We start from the raw sequence: 15,675 nt of genomic DNA, 5'->3' as shown, positions 1-15,675 counted from the left end.
TAACTTTCTTAATAGTTCCAAAGTAGTTTCTGTTAATTATTGTAGTCATAAAAATATTATACCATTTATTTCTCTTTTTATTTTAAAAACACTGTTTTCGGCTACTGTAGCAAAACTAAAGAAAATACAAATTAATTATTTAAAATGACAATTAAATAAAAAAATTAATTTTTATAATTACTTGCATAACATATGTGATAAGCAAAAATTGTAAAAACATATATATATAATCGTTTACTATTTATTTATTATATATCTATATATACCGAATATAAAAAAAATCAGTTTTTGATTTTTAATAAATATAAATTCGAATGTATAATTAATAAAAATAATTTTTAAGTCATTAGGATACTTAATACTAATTATCATGTATTTACATTATTTATTATAATTAATTTCGTATTTATTTGGTATTTAACATAAAACTAGCACAAAAATATGATAAAAACTAAATAAAAACTATAAAAATAATATAGAGAACTTACAAAAATAATTTTTTCAGAGGTTTGAGAGAGAATTCTTCAAGTTTTTGGTGTACAAAATTTGTAAACTAAGCTATGGTATTTATAGTTACAATTTTTGGTAAAGAGAAAATAAAAAAATATAAAAGTTTATATAAAAAAATAACTAGTGTCTTGTAAAAAAATTAAAAGTATTTATGGCCAGTCATGCCACCATTTCAAAATATAAATAAATAAAAGTAAAGTTAAAAGTAGGAATAAAATAAATAAAAGTGGATCTAGATCTAGTTTATATATAAAAAAATACTACTTTTTTAAAATATATATATTTATATATATATATATATATATATATATATATATATATATATATATATATATATATATATTTCATAGTTCTAAAAATGTTAACTAACTAAATTTCTATTTTTATTTAATTATTAAATACGAATTTTGATAAATATAAATATATATTCTGTATTTATAAAATTATAATTACTAAATGTGGTTTTTATTTAATTAAATTATTACTTTATAATTTTATTAGTTTTATATATGTTACTACATTTATATATACTTGTATTTATTAATTGTATAATATATTAACTAAATACAAAATTAATATAAGTATTTTATATGTAATCATGTTATGACATAAATTTTTTTTTATAAAAATTCTTACGCGTACGTTGTTGAATAAAATTTATTATTCGTTTAACGTTCGTTAATTTCGTATGTATATAACGACCTTTTATTAGTACTTAGAGTTTATTCATTATACTTAAATCTTTTGTTCGGGCATTATATAGATGGAAAAATGAGGGTCGTTTTATGTATGGTGTCAAGAGTACAATTTATTCGGATCATAAGAGTTTGAAACATCTCATTAATCAACGAGATTTGAATTATCGTCAACGTAGGTGGATGGATGTGGTGAAAGCTTATGATTGTGAAATACTTTATCATTCGGGCAAGGCGAATGTGGTTGCGGATGCGTTAAATCGAAAGAGTCATCACCCAGTGTTACGATTGGGATTGTTACGTATGATTATTACTAACGATTTTCTTGAAAAACTCAGTGTGACTCAAATAGAGGCATACGTTCACCACAAGCATGCGGAACGAATTGTGGGGCAATCGGAATTCATTACTATGGGTTCGCATGGGTTATTGTCTTTTCAAGGAAGGGTGTGGGTGCCTAAGATGGGTGATTAATGGCGGGTGCTACTTGATGAAGCACATAAGTCAAAGTATTCCATTCATCCGGGCACGACGAAAATGTACCATGATTTGAGGAAAGATTATTGGTGGCCGGGCATGAAACGTGATGTTGTGAAATATGTTGAGCAATGCGTCACGTGTTTGCAAGTAAAAGCCGAACACTAAAAGCTGTATGGTAAGTTGCAACCGTTGGAAATTCCGAAGTGGAAATGGGAGCACATTACCATGGATTTCATTAAAAAGTTGCCTAAAACGGCGAGAACCCAATTTGATTCGATTTGGGTGATAGTTGATAGATTGACGAAAAATGCTTTGTTTCTTCCCATTAAAGAAGCAATATCGTCGGAGGCCTTGGCTAAGTTGTTTATAAAGGAAGTAGTATCGAGACACGGGGTTCCTATATCTATTGTTTCGGATCGAGATACTCGTTTTACATCTCGGTTTTGGGAAAAGTTTCATGAAGATATGGGTACGCAATTAAAATTAAGCACGGCGTATCATCCTCAAACGGACGGTCAAACCGAACGTACGAATCAAACTTTGGAAGATATGTTACGGGCGTGCATTATTGATTTCGGTGGTAGTTGGGATGAGCATTTCCCTTTGGTGTAATTCTCGTACAATAATAGTTATCACACTAGTATCGGGATACCACCTTATGAGTTGCTATATAGGCGAAGATGTCGAACTCCAATTTGTTGGGGTGAAGTAGGTCAAAGAGAAATCGGGAGTACCGATTTGGTTTTGGAGACGAATAACAAGATTGATATTATTCGGGATCATTTGAAGAAGGCTCAAGATAGACAAAAGTCGTATGCCGACAAACGTAGATGAACGATCGAATTTCAAGAAGGTGACATGGTGATGCTTAAGGTTTCGCCATGGAAAGGTATTATTCGATTTCGAAAACGGGGAAAGTTAGCTCCTCGGTTTATTGGGCCATTTAAGGTTTTAGCTCGTGTTGGTGAAGTCGTGTATCGTTTGGAATTACCCGAAGAGCTTGTGGAGATTCATAATACATTTCATGCTTCCCATCTCCGTAAGTGTCTTGCGGATGATTCATCTTGGGTGCCATTAGACGAGATTGAGCTAAATAATAAGTTAGAGTATATTGAGGAGCCGGTTGCTATACTCGATGAAAAAGTCAAAAGGTTGAGACATAAAGAGGTTAGGACTTTTAAAGTTCAATGGCATCGTAGTAAGGGTTCCGAGTTTACTGGGAGCCCGAAGAATTCGTGTTGGTTTATCTTCCCTCTTATCATGCGGCATGGATCGCGAGGACGCGCTCCGATTCAAGTGGTGGAGAGTTGTAAGACCCGATTATTTGTAGTGTACATAAGTGTAATTAAGATACTTGAAGTGGGGTTTTTTTGTACATATTCAAAAAGCGGACAGATTCTGATCTGGGGGATCTACGCACCGCGCAGATATATGGCGCGCCGCGCCATTTGCTGTGACAGCTCACCCTTCTCTTTTAAATTAGATATTTTGAGGGAAATTTGGTAAAATCACTTGGGATCCGACTATAAGGCTTTGGATCAGTTGTTGGAGCCTCATTAACTCCATTTCCATCTACCTCAACCGCATCCATTCAATTTTGGAGAGAGAGAGTTTTCTAGAGTGAGAGAGCTCAAAACAAAGAAGAAGAAGGTTGAATCGGGTCTAAGTGCAAGCATTAAAGTTGTTCATCTTTCCTCTAGCTACGTTTTGGTGGTAGTGGTATGCTCTAATCTTGATTTATTGATTTTAATTTGATTAAGGGGTGGGGTTTGGGGAAAGTGATGAACTTAAAACCCATTTGTTAGTAAATTGGGTGTTTTTGGTGAATTTGGGTCATGAAGACCCAAAGATGACTAACCTAGGGTTTTCAAGTATTAATTGATGTTTGAGAGCTTAAATTTGTTAGTTAGTTACTAGCACACCTATATCTAAGTAAATGGGTGTTGTGTGGATTAGTGGATGACCCAAAATGGGTATGTTGACTTTAAAATGGTCAAATGGGTCATAATGGACCTAAGTTGGTTAATAGTTGTGAAAGATGCATAAACTTTGTATTGAAATGTGTTTTAAACCTATCTTGGCTAATTTTAGGGTTTTGGTGTAAGATAACCCAATTTTAGGTTTAAGGGTGCAAATGGGTCGAAATTGCACATTGGGTCAAAATGGCACTAGAATGATGTTAGTGGTTGACCACGTTGAATGAATGATTGATATGTGCATAATGTAATAGGTGCGTTACATTGAAGTTGAAAGCTCGGTGATCTCTCACCAAGACTTTGAGGTGAGTGGAATATCTATATATGTATGTATATGATTTACGTGCCGTATTAATGGTGTCACATAGCCGATTTGTGACCATAGTTGTGAGACATAGCTGTTTTTGTCCACGTTTAATATGTATGCACATAGCCGTGTTTGTGCATATAGTAGCGAGTAATAGCTGTGTTTTACTCCCACGATGTTATCCATATTATTTGTGCACATAGCCGTGTTTGTGTACATGATCGTGAGTAATAGTAGTGTTTTACTCACACATTGATCAAGTAATGCCATAGCCCTTTTTGGAACACTTGGGGGTGATGTCATAGCCGTTTTTGAAACACCTCAGGGGTTAGTATACCATAGCCGTGTTTGTGTAACAACCCAAACTAATGACCAATTGATTTCGCGAAACAAAAAATTTTTTTTTTATAGAGGAGTGCGCCATGCGCACCACCATAGGGTGCGCGGTGCACACAGGCCCCAATTCAGTTCTGTCCGAATTTGCAAATTTTCAAATAAAGATCTCCCACTTCCCGACATAATTAGACGACACGCTTTTCACAACATGTTCTAATATGGAAAACTCATACGATTCAAACATAAAATGAGTTTTACAAAACGGGACCCACATTGGCCGTTTTACGAGTTTTATACAAAAGTTCGAGTTTCGATCACACTAGTTTAAATTCCAAACGACACTATGAGCATGGTGTTTGGGGTTAAACTACCCAAATCTCGGTCAAACTCCAAAAGCTATCACATCCCAAAAGCGTCCCCTAAACAACAAGCGGGATCTCTAATCCAATCGAAGGCCCTTACCCTTGTCAACGCCGGAGCCTATAAAAAGATAAACAACGAGAGGGTAAGTAAAGCTTAGTGAATGCAATAATTATACCCACATATATATAACATACCTACTTGCAATCACTTACACATATACCGCATACACTCTAGCAATACAATTAGCATACCATCTCAAGTACAAAGCTAATAATCCCCAACAAACCGCTACTAGGGTAATCAATAACATATAATCGACATAATATAATATGCTACAAAACAAAATACACAACCATGGTTAACCATTCTCGCGTCGTGGTGCTACCGGCTCTTTGGTTCACACCATACGCATTTGTCATGATGCTACCGGCTCTTTGGTTCACATCACAACTCGAGTCATACTCACGCTAGAGTGCTACCGGCTCTTTGGTTCACACTCTAACAACGCTAAGGTGCTACCGGCTATTTGGTTCACACCCTAACAAATCGTGCTATAGCGCTACCGGCTCTTTGGTTCACACTATAACACACGTACTATGACGCTACCGGCTCTTTGGTTCACATCATAGCACGCTCGTACATACTATGGCACTACCGGCTCTTTGGTTCATACCATAGCATACAAATAAATACATTACATACATATACATATAATCATTCCACTCACCTTTAATGATTTGGTGACGGTTTTATACTTCTGCAAGCTTCAAAGCAAAGTACCTAATATAATAAGTACTTCAATCAACCCACATAACTAGTTGGACTAAACACCAACAATTTCACTTATGTGCATTAAATGCCACATTTTCACCAAAACCGCCCTTTAAGGGTCAAGACCATCATTAATCACTTAAAAGCTAGTGATTAAGGTCCAACAACACTAACCATTACATAATTAGGGTATTTCATACCCATATTTCCCAATTAGGTCAATCATTAGCCCTTTGACTAATTTAAAGTCAACACACCCATTTCGGGTTATCTACTAACCCATCTAACACCCATTTACTAATTAACTAGGTGTGCTAGTGATTAACTAACCAATTAGAACTCATAAATATCAATTAACATTTTGAAACCCTAGGTTAGTTACCATTGAGTCTTTATGACTCCATCTTACCCAAGAACACCCAAAATCACCAAAAATGGGTTTTATGTTCTTCATTTACCCAAACCCTAACCCTTACAAAAAATCAAAGTAAGGAAATTAAAGTTAGAACATACCACTACAACCACAACAGAGCTAGAGAGGAGATGAACAACTTTAATACCCGCACTTTGGTCCGAGAACAACTTCTTCCTCTTGGATTTAAACTTTCTCACTCAAGAATCACACCCTCTCTCTAAAATTTAAGTGAAGAGGATAAGGTTGTTGATAATGAAGTTAATGATACTCCACAAACTGACCAACTGGCCTTTAACTCGTCCACAAGTAAAATTACCAAAAAGCCCATCAAAATATCTGAATAAAAGAGCTGGATCCAGCTACAGTGAACAGTGCACGACGCGCACCATTAGGTGTGCGATGAACTCACCTAGCCCAGCTCAACTTCTGACTTCTGTTTGATTACACAACTTCACCCACACGCTACGTACCATATATACCCTGTTGTACAATGAAGATTAGGGTCTTACAACTCTCCCCCACTTGAATCGGAGCGCGTCCTCACGATCCAAACCGCATGACAAGAGGGAAGGTAAACAAACACGAATTCTTCGGACTCCCAAGTAAACTCGGAACCTTTACTACGATGCCATTGAACTTTATAAGTTCTCAAATCTTTATTTCTCAACCTTTTGACCTTCTCATCAAGTATGGCAATCGGCTCCTCAATATATTCTAACTTATTGTTTAGCTCAATCTCGTCTAATGGCACCCATGATGAATCATCCGCAAGACACTTGCGGAGATGGGAAACATGAAATGTATTATGGATCCCCGCAAGCTCTTCGGGTAATTCCAAACGATACGCGACTTCACCAACATGAGCTAAAACCTTAAATGGCCGAATAAATCGAGGAACTAACTTTCCCCATTTTCGAAACCGAATAATACCTTTCCATGGCGAAACCTTTAGCATCACCATGTCACCTTCTTGAAATTCGATCATTCGTCTACGCTTGTTGGCATACGACTTTTGTCTATCTTGCGCCTTTTTCAAATGATCCCGAATCATGTCAATCTTACTATTCATTTCTAAGACCAAATCGGTACTCCCGATTTCTTTTTGACCAACTTCACCCCAACAAATCGGAGTTCGACACCTCCGCCCATAAAGCATCTCGTAAGGTGGCATCCCGATACTAGTATGATAACTATTATTGTACGAGAATTTCACCAAAGGTAAGTGCTCATCCCAACTACCACCGAAATCAATAATACACGCCTGCAACATATCCTCCAATGTTTGATTCGTACGTTCGGTTTGACCGTCCGTTTGAGGATGATATGCCGTGCTCAATTTCAATTGTGTACCCATATCTTCATGAAACTTTTCCCAAAACCGAGATGTAAAACGAGTATCTCGATCCGAAATAATAGATATAGTGAAATGTCCCGTTCTTATTGATTAAAAACGTTCCATATTAATTGATTTCGTTGCGAGGTTTTGACCTCTATATGAGATTTTTTTCAAAGACTGCATTCATTTTTAAAACAAACCATAACCTTTATTTCATAAATAAAGGTTTAAAAAGCTTTACGTAGATTATCAAATAATGATAATCTAAAATATCTTGTTTACACACGACCATTACATAATGGTTTACAATACAAATATGTTACATCGAAATCAGTTTCTTGAATGCAGTTTTTACACAATATCATACAAACATGGACTCCAAATCTTGTCCTTATTTTAGTATGCAATAGCGGAAGCTCTTAGTATTCACCTGAGAATAAACATGCTTTAAACGTCAACAAAAATGTTGGTGAGTTATAGGTTTAACCTATATATATCAAATTGTAACAATAGACCACAAGATTTCATATTTCAATACACATCCCATACATAGAGATAAAAATCATTCATATGGTGAACACCTGGTAACCGACATTAACAATATGCATATATAAGAATATCCCCATCATTTCGGGACACCCTTCGGATATGATATAAATTTCGAAGTACTAAAGCATCCGGTACTTTGGATGGGGTTTGTTAGGCCCAATAGATCTATCTTTAGGATTCGCGTCAATTAGGGTGTCTGTTCCCTAATTCTTAGATTACCAGACTTAATAAAAAGGGGCATATTCGATTTCGATAATTCAACCATAGAATGTAGTTTCACGTACTTGTGTCTATTTTGTAAATCAGTTATAAAACCTGCATGTATTCTCATCCCAAAAATATTAGATTTTAAAAGTGGGACTATAACTCACTTTCACATATTTTTACTTCGTCGGGAAGTAAGACTTGGCCACTGGTTGATTCACGAACCTATAACAATATATACATATATATCAAAGTATGTTCAAAATATATTTACAACACTTTTAATATATTTTGATGTTTTAAGTTTATTAAGTCAGCTGTCCTCGTTAGTAACCTACAACTAGTTGTCCACAGTTAGATGTACAGAAATAAATCGATAAATATTATCTTGAATCAATCCACGACCCAGTGTATACGTATCTCAGTATTGATCACAACTCAAACTATATATATTTTGGAATCAACCTCAACCCTGTATAGCTAACTCCAACATTCACATATAGAGTGTCTATGGTTGTTCTGAAATATATATAGATGTGTCGACATGATAGGTCGAAACATTGTATACGTGTCTATGGTATCTCAAGATTACATAATATAAAATACAAATTGATTAAGTTATGGTTGGAATAGATTTGTTACCAATTTTCACGTAGCTAAAATGAGAAAAATTATCCAATCTTGTTTTACCCATAACTTCTTCATTTTAAATCTGTTTTGAGTGAATAAAATTGCTATGGTTTCATATTGAACTCTATTTTATGAATCTAAACAGAAAAATTATAGTTTTATAGTCGGAAAAATAAGTTACAAGTCATTTTTGTAAAGGTAGTCATTTCAGTCGAAAAAACGACGTCTAGATGACCATTTTAGAAAACATACTTCCACTTTGAGTTTAACCATAATTTTTGGATATAGTTTCATGTTCATAATAAAAATCATTTTCCCAGAATAACAACTTTTAAATCAAAGTTTATCATAGTTTTTAATTAACTAACCCAAAACAGCCCGCAGTGTTACTACGACGGCGTAAATCCGGTTTTACGGTGTTTTTCGTGTTTCCAGGTTTTGAATCATTAAGTTAGCATATAATATAGATATAGAACATGTGTTTAGTTGATTTTAAAAGTCAAGTTAGAAGGATTAACTTTTATTTGCGAACAAGTTTAGAATTAACTAAACTATGTTCTAGTGATTACAAGTTTAAACCTTCGAATAAGATAGCTTTATATGTATGAATCGAATGACGTTATGAACATCATTACTACCTCAAGTTCCTTGGATAAACCTACTGGAAATGAGAAAAATAGATCTAGCTTCAAAGGATCCTTGGATGGCTTGAAAGTTCTTGAAGCAGAATCTTGACACGAAAACAATTTCAAGTAAGATTTCCACTCGAAATAAGATTGTTATAGTTATAGAAATTGAATTAAAGTTTGAATATGATTATTACCTTGTATTAGAAAGATAACCTACTGTAAATAACAAAGTTTTCTTGATCTTGGATGATTACTTGGAATGGATTTAGAAAACTTAGAAGTAAACTTGCAATCTTGGAAGTATTCTTGATTTTATGAAACTAGAACTATTGGAATTTATGAAGAACACTTAGAACTTGAAGATAGAACTTGAGAGAGATCAATTAGATGAAGAAAATTGAAGAATGAAAGTGTTTGTAGGTGTTTTTGGTCGTTGGTGTATGGATTAGATATAAAGGATATGTAATTTTGTTTTCATGTAAATAAGTCATGAATGATTACTCATATTTTGTAATTTTATGAGATATTTCATGCTAGTTGCCAAATGATGGTTCCCACATGTGTTAGATGAATCACATGGTCTGCTAAGAGCTGATCATTGGAGTGTATATACCAATAGTACATACATCTAAAAGCTGTGTATTGTACGAGTACGAATACGGGTGCATACGAGTAGAATTGTTGATAAAACTGAACGAGGATGTAATTGTAAGCATTTTTGTTAAGTAGAAGTATTTTGATAAGTGTCTTGAAGTCTTTCAAAAGTGTATGAATACATATTAAAACACTACTTGTATATACATTTTAACTGAGTCGTTAAGTCATCGTTAGTCGTTACATGTAAATGTTGTTTTGAAACCTTTAGGTTAACGATCTTGTTGAATGTTGTTAACCCATTGTTTATTATAACAAATGAGATGTTAAATTGTTATATTATCATGATATTATGATATATAATATATCTAAGTATGATATATATACAGTTAAATGCCGTTACAACGATAATCGTTACATATATGTCTCGTTTCGAAATCATTAAGTTAGTAGTCTTATTTTTACATATGTATTTCATTGTTAATACACTTAATAATATATTTACTTATAATTTAACATAATTAACCAAGTGTATCAATATCTTAATATGATTCATATGTACCTAGTAAGACGTTGTTATAACGATAATCGTTATATATATCGTTTTCGAGTTTCTTAAATTAATAGTCTCATTTTTATGTATATAACTCATTGTTAAAATAGCTAATGAGATACATACTTATAATAAAATCATGTTAACTATATATATATAACCATATATATGTCATCGTATAGTTTTTACAAGTTTTAACGTTCGTGAATCACCGGTCAACTTGGGTGGTCAATTGTCTATATGAAACCTATTTCAATTAATCAAGTCTTAACATGTTTGATTGCTTAACATGTTGGAAATACTTAATCATGTAAATAATAATTTCATTTAATATATATATAAACATGGAAAAGTTCGGGTCACTACAGTACCTACTCGTTAAATAAATTTCGTCCCGAAATTTTAAGCAGTTGGAGGTGTTGACGTATCTTCTGGAAATAAATGCGGGTATTTCTTCTTCATCTGATCTTCACACTCCCAGGTGAACCCAGGTCCTCTACAAGCATTCCATCGAACCTTAACAATCGGTATCTTGTTTTGTTTAAGTCTCTTAACCTCACGATCCATTACTTCGACGGTTTCTTCAATGAATTGAAGTTTTTCATTGATTTAGATTTCGTCCAACGGAATAGTGAGATCTTCTTTAGCAAAACATTTCTTCAAATTTGAGACGTGGAAAGTGTTATGTACAGCCGCGAGTTGTTGAGGTAGCTCCAGTTGGTAAGCTACTGGTCCGACACGATCAATAATCTTGAATGGTCTAATATACCTTGGATTTAATTTACCTCGTTTACCAAATCGAACAACGCCTTTCCAAGGTGCAACCTTAAGCATGACCATCTCTCCAATTTCAAATTCTATATCTTTTCTTTTAATGTCGGCGTAGCTCTTTTGTCGACTTTGGGCGGTTTTCAACCGTTGTTGAATTTGGATGATCTTCTCGGTAGTTTCTTGTATTATCTCCGGACCCGTAATCTGTCTATCCCCCACTTCACTCCAACAAATTGGAGACCTTCACTTTTTACCATAAAGTGCTTCAAATGGCGCCATCTCAATGCTTGAATGGTAGCTGTTGTTGTAGGAAAATTCTGCTAACGGTAGATGTCGATCCCAACTGTTTTCGAAATCAATAACACATCCTCGTAGCATATCTTCAAGCGTTTGTATCATCCTTTCGCTCTGCCCATCAGTTTGTGGATGATAGGCAGTACTCATGTCTTGACGAGTTCCCAATGCTTGCTGTAATGTCTGCCAGAATCTTGAAATAAATCTGCCATCCCTATCAGAGATAATAGAGATTGGTATTCCATGTCTGGAGACGACTTCTTTCAAATACAGTCGTGCTAACTTCTCCATTTTGTCATCTTCTCTTATTGGTAGGAAGTGTGCTGATTTGGTGAGACGATCAACTATTACCCATATAGTATCAAAACCACTTGCAGTCCTTGGCAATTTAGTGATGAAATCCATGGTAATATTTTCCCATTTCCATTCCGGGATTTCGGGTTGTTGAAGTAGACCTGATGGTTTCTGATGCTCAGCTTTAACCTTAGAACACGTCAAACATTCTCCTACGTATTTAGCAACATCGGCTTTCATACCCGGCCACCAAAAATTTTTCTTGAGATCCTTGTACATCTTCCCCGTTCCAGGATGTATTGAGTATCTAGTTTTATGAGCTTCTTTAAGTACCATTTCTCTCATATCTCCAAATTTTGGTACCCAAATTCTTTCAGCCCTATACCGGATTCCGTCTTTCCGAATATTAAGATGCTTCTCCGATCCTTTGGGTATTTCATCCTTTAAATTTTCCTCTTTTAAAACTCCTTGTTGCACCTCCTTTATTTGAGTAGTAAGGTTAGTGTGAATCATTATATTCATAGATTTTACTCGAATGGGTTCTCTATCCTTTCTGCTCAAGGCGTCGGTTACCACATTTGCCTTCCCCGGGTGGTAACGAATCTCAAAGTCGTAATCATTCAACAATTCAATCCACCTACGCTGCCTCATATTCAGTTGTTTCTGATTAAATATGTGTTGAAGACTTTTGTGGTTTGTATATATAATACTTTTGACAACATATAAGTAGTGCCTCCAAGTCTTTAATGCAAAAACAACCGCGCCTAATTCCAAATCATGCGTCGTATAATTTTGCTGGTGAATCTTCAATTGTCTAGATGCATAAGCAATCACCTTCGTCCGTTGCATTAATACACAACTGAGACCTTGCTTTGATGCGTCACAATAAATCACAAAATCATCATTCCCTTCAGGCAATGACAATATAGGTGCCGTAGTTAGCTTTTTCTTCAATAATTGAAACGCCTTTTCTTGTTCATCCTTCCATTCAAATTTCTTCCCTTTATGCGTTAATGCAGTCAAGGGTTTTGCTATTTTGGAGAAATCTTGGATGAATCTTCTGTAGTAACCAGCCAATCCTAAAAATTGACGTATATGCTTCGGAGTTTTTGGGGTTTCCCACTTTTCAACAGTTTAGATCTTTGCCGGGTCCACCTGGATACCTTCTTTGTTCACTATGTGACCGAGGAATTGAACTTCTTCCAACCAAAATGCACACTTTGAAAACTTAGCGTACAGTTTTTCTTTCCTTAATACTTCTAGCACTTTTCTCAAATGTTCTTCGTGCGCTTGATCATTCTTTGAGTAAATAAGTATGTCATCGATGAAAACAATGACAAACTTGTCAAGATATGGCCCACACACTCGGTTCATAAGGTCCATGAACACAGCTGGTGCGTTAGTCAATCCAAACGGCATAACCATAAACTTGTAATGACCATAACGCGTCCTAAAAGCAGTTTTTGGAATATCATCCTCCTTTACTCGCATTTGATGATATCCAGAACGTAAATCGATCTTCGAATAAACCGACGAGCCTTGTAGTTGATCAAATAAGTCGTCAATTCTATGCAGTGGATAACGGTTTTTGATGGTAAGTTTGTTCAACTCTCTGTAGTCAATACACAACCTAAATGTACCATCCTTCTTCTTGACAAACAAAACAGGAGCTCCCCATGGTGATGTGCTTGGTCGAATGAAACCACGTTCTAATAGTTCTTGCAGTTGGCTTTGCAGTTCTTTCATCTCGCTGGGTGCGAGTCTATAAGGAGCACGAGCTATTGGTGCAGCTCCTGGTACAAGATCTATTTGAAATTCAACAGATCGATGTGGAGGTAGTCCCGGTAATTCTTTCGGAAATACATCGGGAAATTCTTTTGCGACGGGAACATCATTGATGCTCTTTTCTTCAGTTTGTACTTTCTCGACGTGTGCTAGAACAGCATAGCAACCTTTTCTTATTAGTTTTTGTGCCTTCAAATTACTAATAAGATGTAGCTTCATGTTGCCCTTTTCTCCGTACACCATTAAGGGTTCTCCTTCTTCTCGTACAATGCGAATCGCATTTTTATAACATACGATCTCTGCTTTCACCTTCTTCAGCCAGTCCATGCCAACTATTACATCAAAACTCCCTAACTCTACTGGTATCAAATCAATCTTAAATATTTCGCTACCCAGTTTAATTTCTCGATTCCGGCATATATTATCTGTTGAAATTAATTTACCGTTTGCTAATTCGAGTAAAAATTTACTATCTAACGGCGTCAATGGATAACTTAATTTAGCACAAAAATCTCTACTCATATAGCTTCTATCCGCACCCGAATCAAATAAAACGTAAGCAGATTTATTGTCAATAAGAAACGTACCCGTAACAAGCTCCGGGTCTTCCTGTGCCTCTGCCGCATTAATATTGAAAACTCTTCCGTGGCCTTGTCCATTCGTGTTCTCCTGGTTCGGGCAATTTCTAATAATGTGGCCCGGTTTTCCACATTTATAACAAACTACATTGGCATAACTTGCTCCGACACTACTTGCTCCGCCATTACTCGTTCCGACACTATTTGTTCCTTTCGTTCTGTTAACCCCTGGTCCGTAGACCTCACACTTCGCCGTGCTATGACCATTTCTTTTACACTTGTTGCAAAATTTGGTGCAGAACCCCGAGTGATACTTTTCACACCTTTGGCATAACTGCTTCTGATTGTTATTGTTGCGGTTGTTATTTTTGTTGGGATGATTGTTGTAGTTGCTGTTGTTGTTGTTGTTGTTGTTGTTGTTGTTGTTGGGCCGTTTGTTGTAGTTGCGATTGATGTTGCGATTGTTGGGATAATTGTTGCGATTATTATTGTAATTGCTGTTGTTGTTGTATTGGTGATTCTTATCACCGTTTTCCTCCCACTTTCTTTTGACTTGCTTCACATTGGCCTCTTCAGCCGTCTGTTCTTTAATTCTTTCCTCAATCTGGGTCACTAGTTTTTGAGCCATTCTACATGCCTGTTGTATGGAGGCGGGCTCGTGTGAACTTATATCTTCTTGGATTCTTTCCGGTAATCCTTTCACAAACGCGTCGATCTTCTCTTCCTCATCTTCGAATGCTTCCGGACACAATAGGCACAATTCTGTGAATTGTCTTTCGTACGTGGTAATATCAAATCCTTGGGTTTGTAACCCTCTAAGTTCTGTCTTGAGCTTATTGACCTCGGTTCTGGGATGGTACTTCTCGTTCATCAAGTGCTTGAATGCTGACCACGGTAGTGCGTACGCATCATCTTGTCCCACTTGCTCTAGATAGGTATTCCACCATGTTAATGCCGAACCTGTGAAGGTATGCGTAGCGTACTTCACTTTGTCCTCTTCAGTACACTTACTTATGGCAAACACCGATTCGACCTTCTCGGTCCACCGTTTCAATCCGATCAGTCCTTCGGTTCCATCAAATTCCAAAGGTTTGCAGGCAGTGAATTCTTTGTAGGTGCATCCTACACGATTTCCTGTACTGCTAGATCCAAGGTTATTATTGGTATGTAGCGCAGCCTATACTGCGGCTATGTTTGAAGCTAGAAAAGTACGAAATTCCTCTTCATTCATATTCACAGTGTGTCGAGTAGTCGGTGCCATTTCCTTCAAAATAGTCAAATGGAACAAGTTAATCATATAGAATATTAAGAGTAGTTAATAGTATTTCGTAGCATAATATGAACTCATTTATGAAAGCTTTTTCTTCATATTAGCATTTTATAAGTTTAAATTCGGGTAGTACCTACCCGTTAAGTTCATACTTAGTAGCTAATATACAATTCAACTACTACAATTCTATATGAAAAACTGATTATAATAATATTTCGCGTTCAAACTTTTATACAATATTTTACAAACTTACAATACCGCTTATTTTACATAAAGCATGAAATATAGCACACAATAACTTTGATACAAGATAGTTTTGAAGATAATTCTAGCTA

This window comes from Rutidosis leptorrhynchoides, chromosome 7 (genome assembly GCF_046630445.1).
Source record: "Rutidosis leptorrhynchoides isolate AG116_Rl617_1_P2 chromosome 7, CSIRO_AGI_Rlap_v1, whole genome shotgun sequence".
Taxonomy (NCBI): Eukaryota; Viridiplantae; Streptophyta; class Magnoliopsida; order Asterales; family Asteraceae; genus Rutidosis; species Rutidosis leptorrhynchoides.
This window is presented reverse-complemented; position numbering follows the sequence as displayed.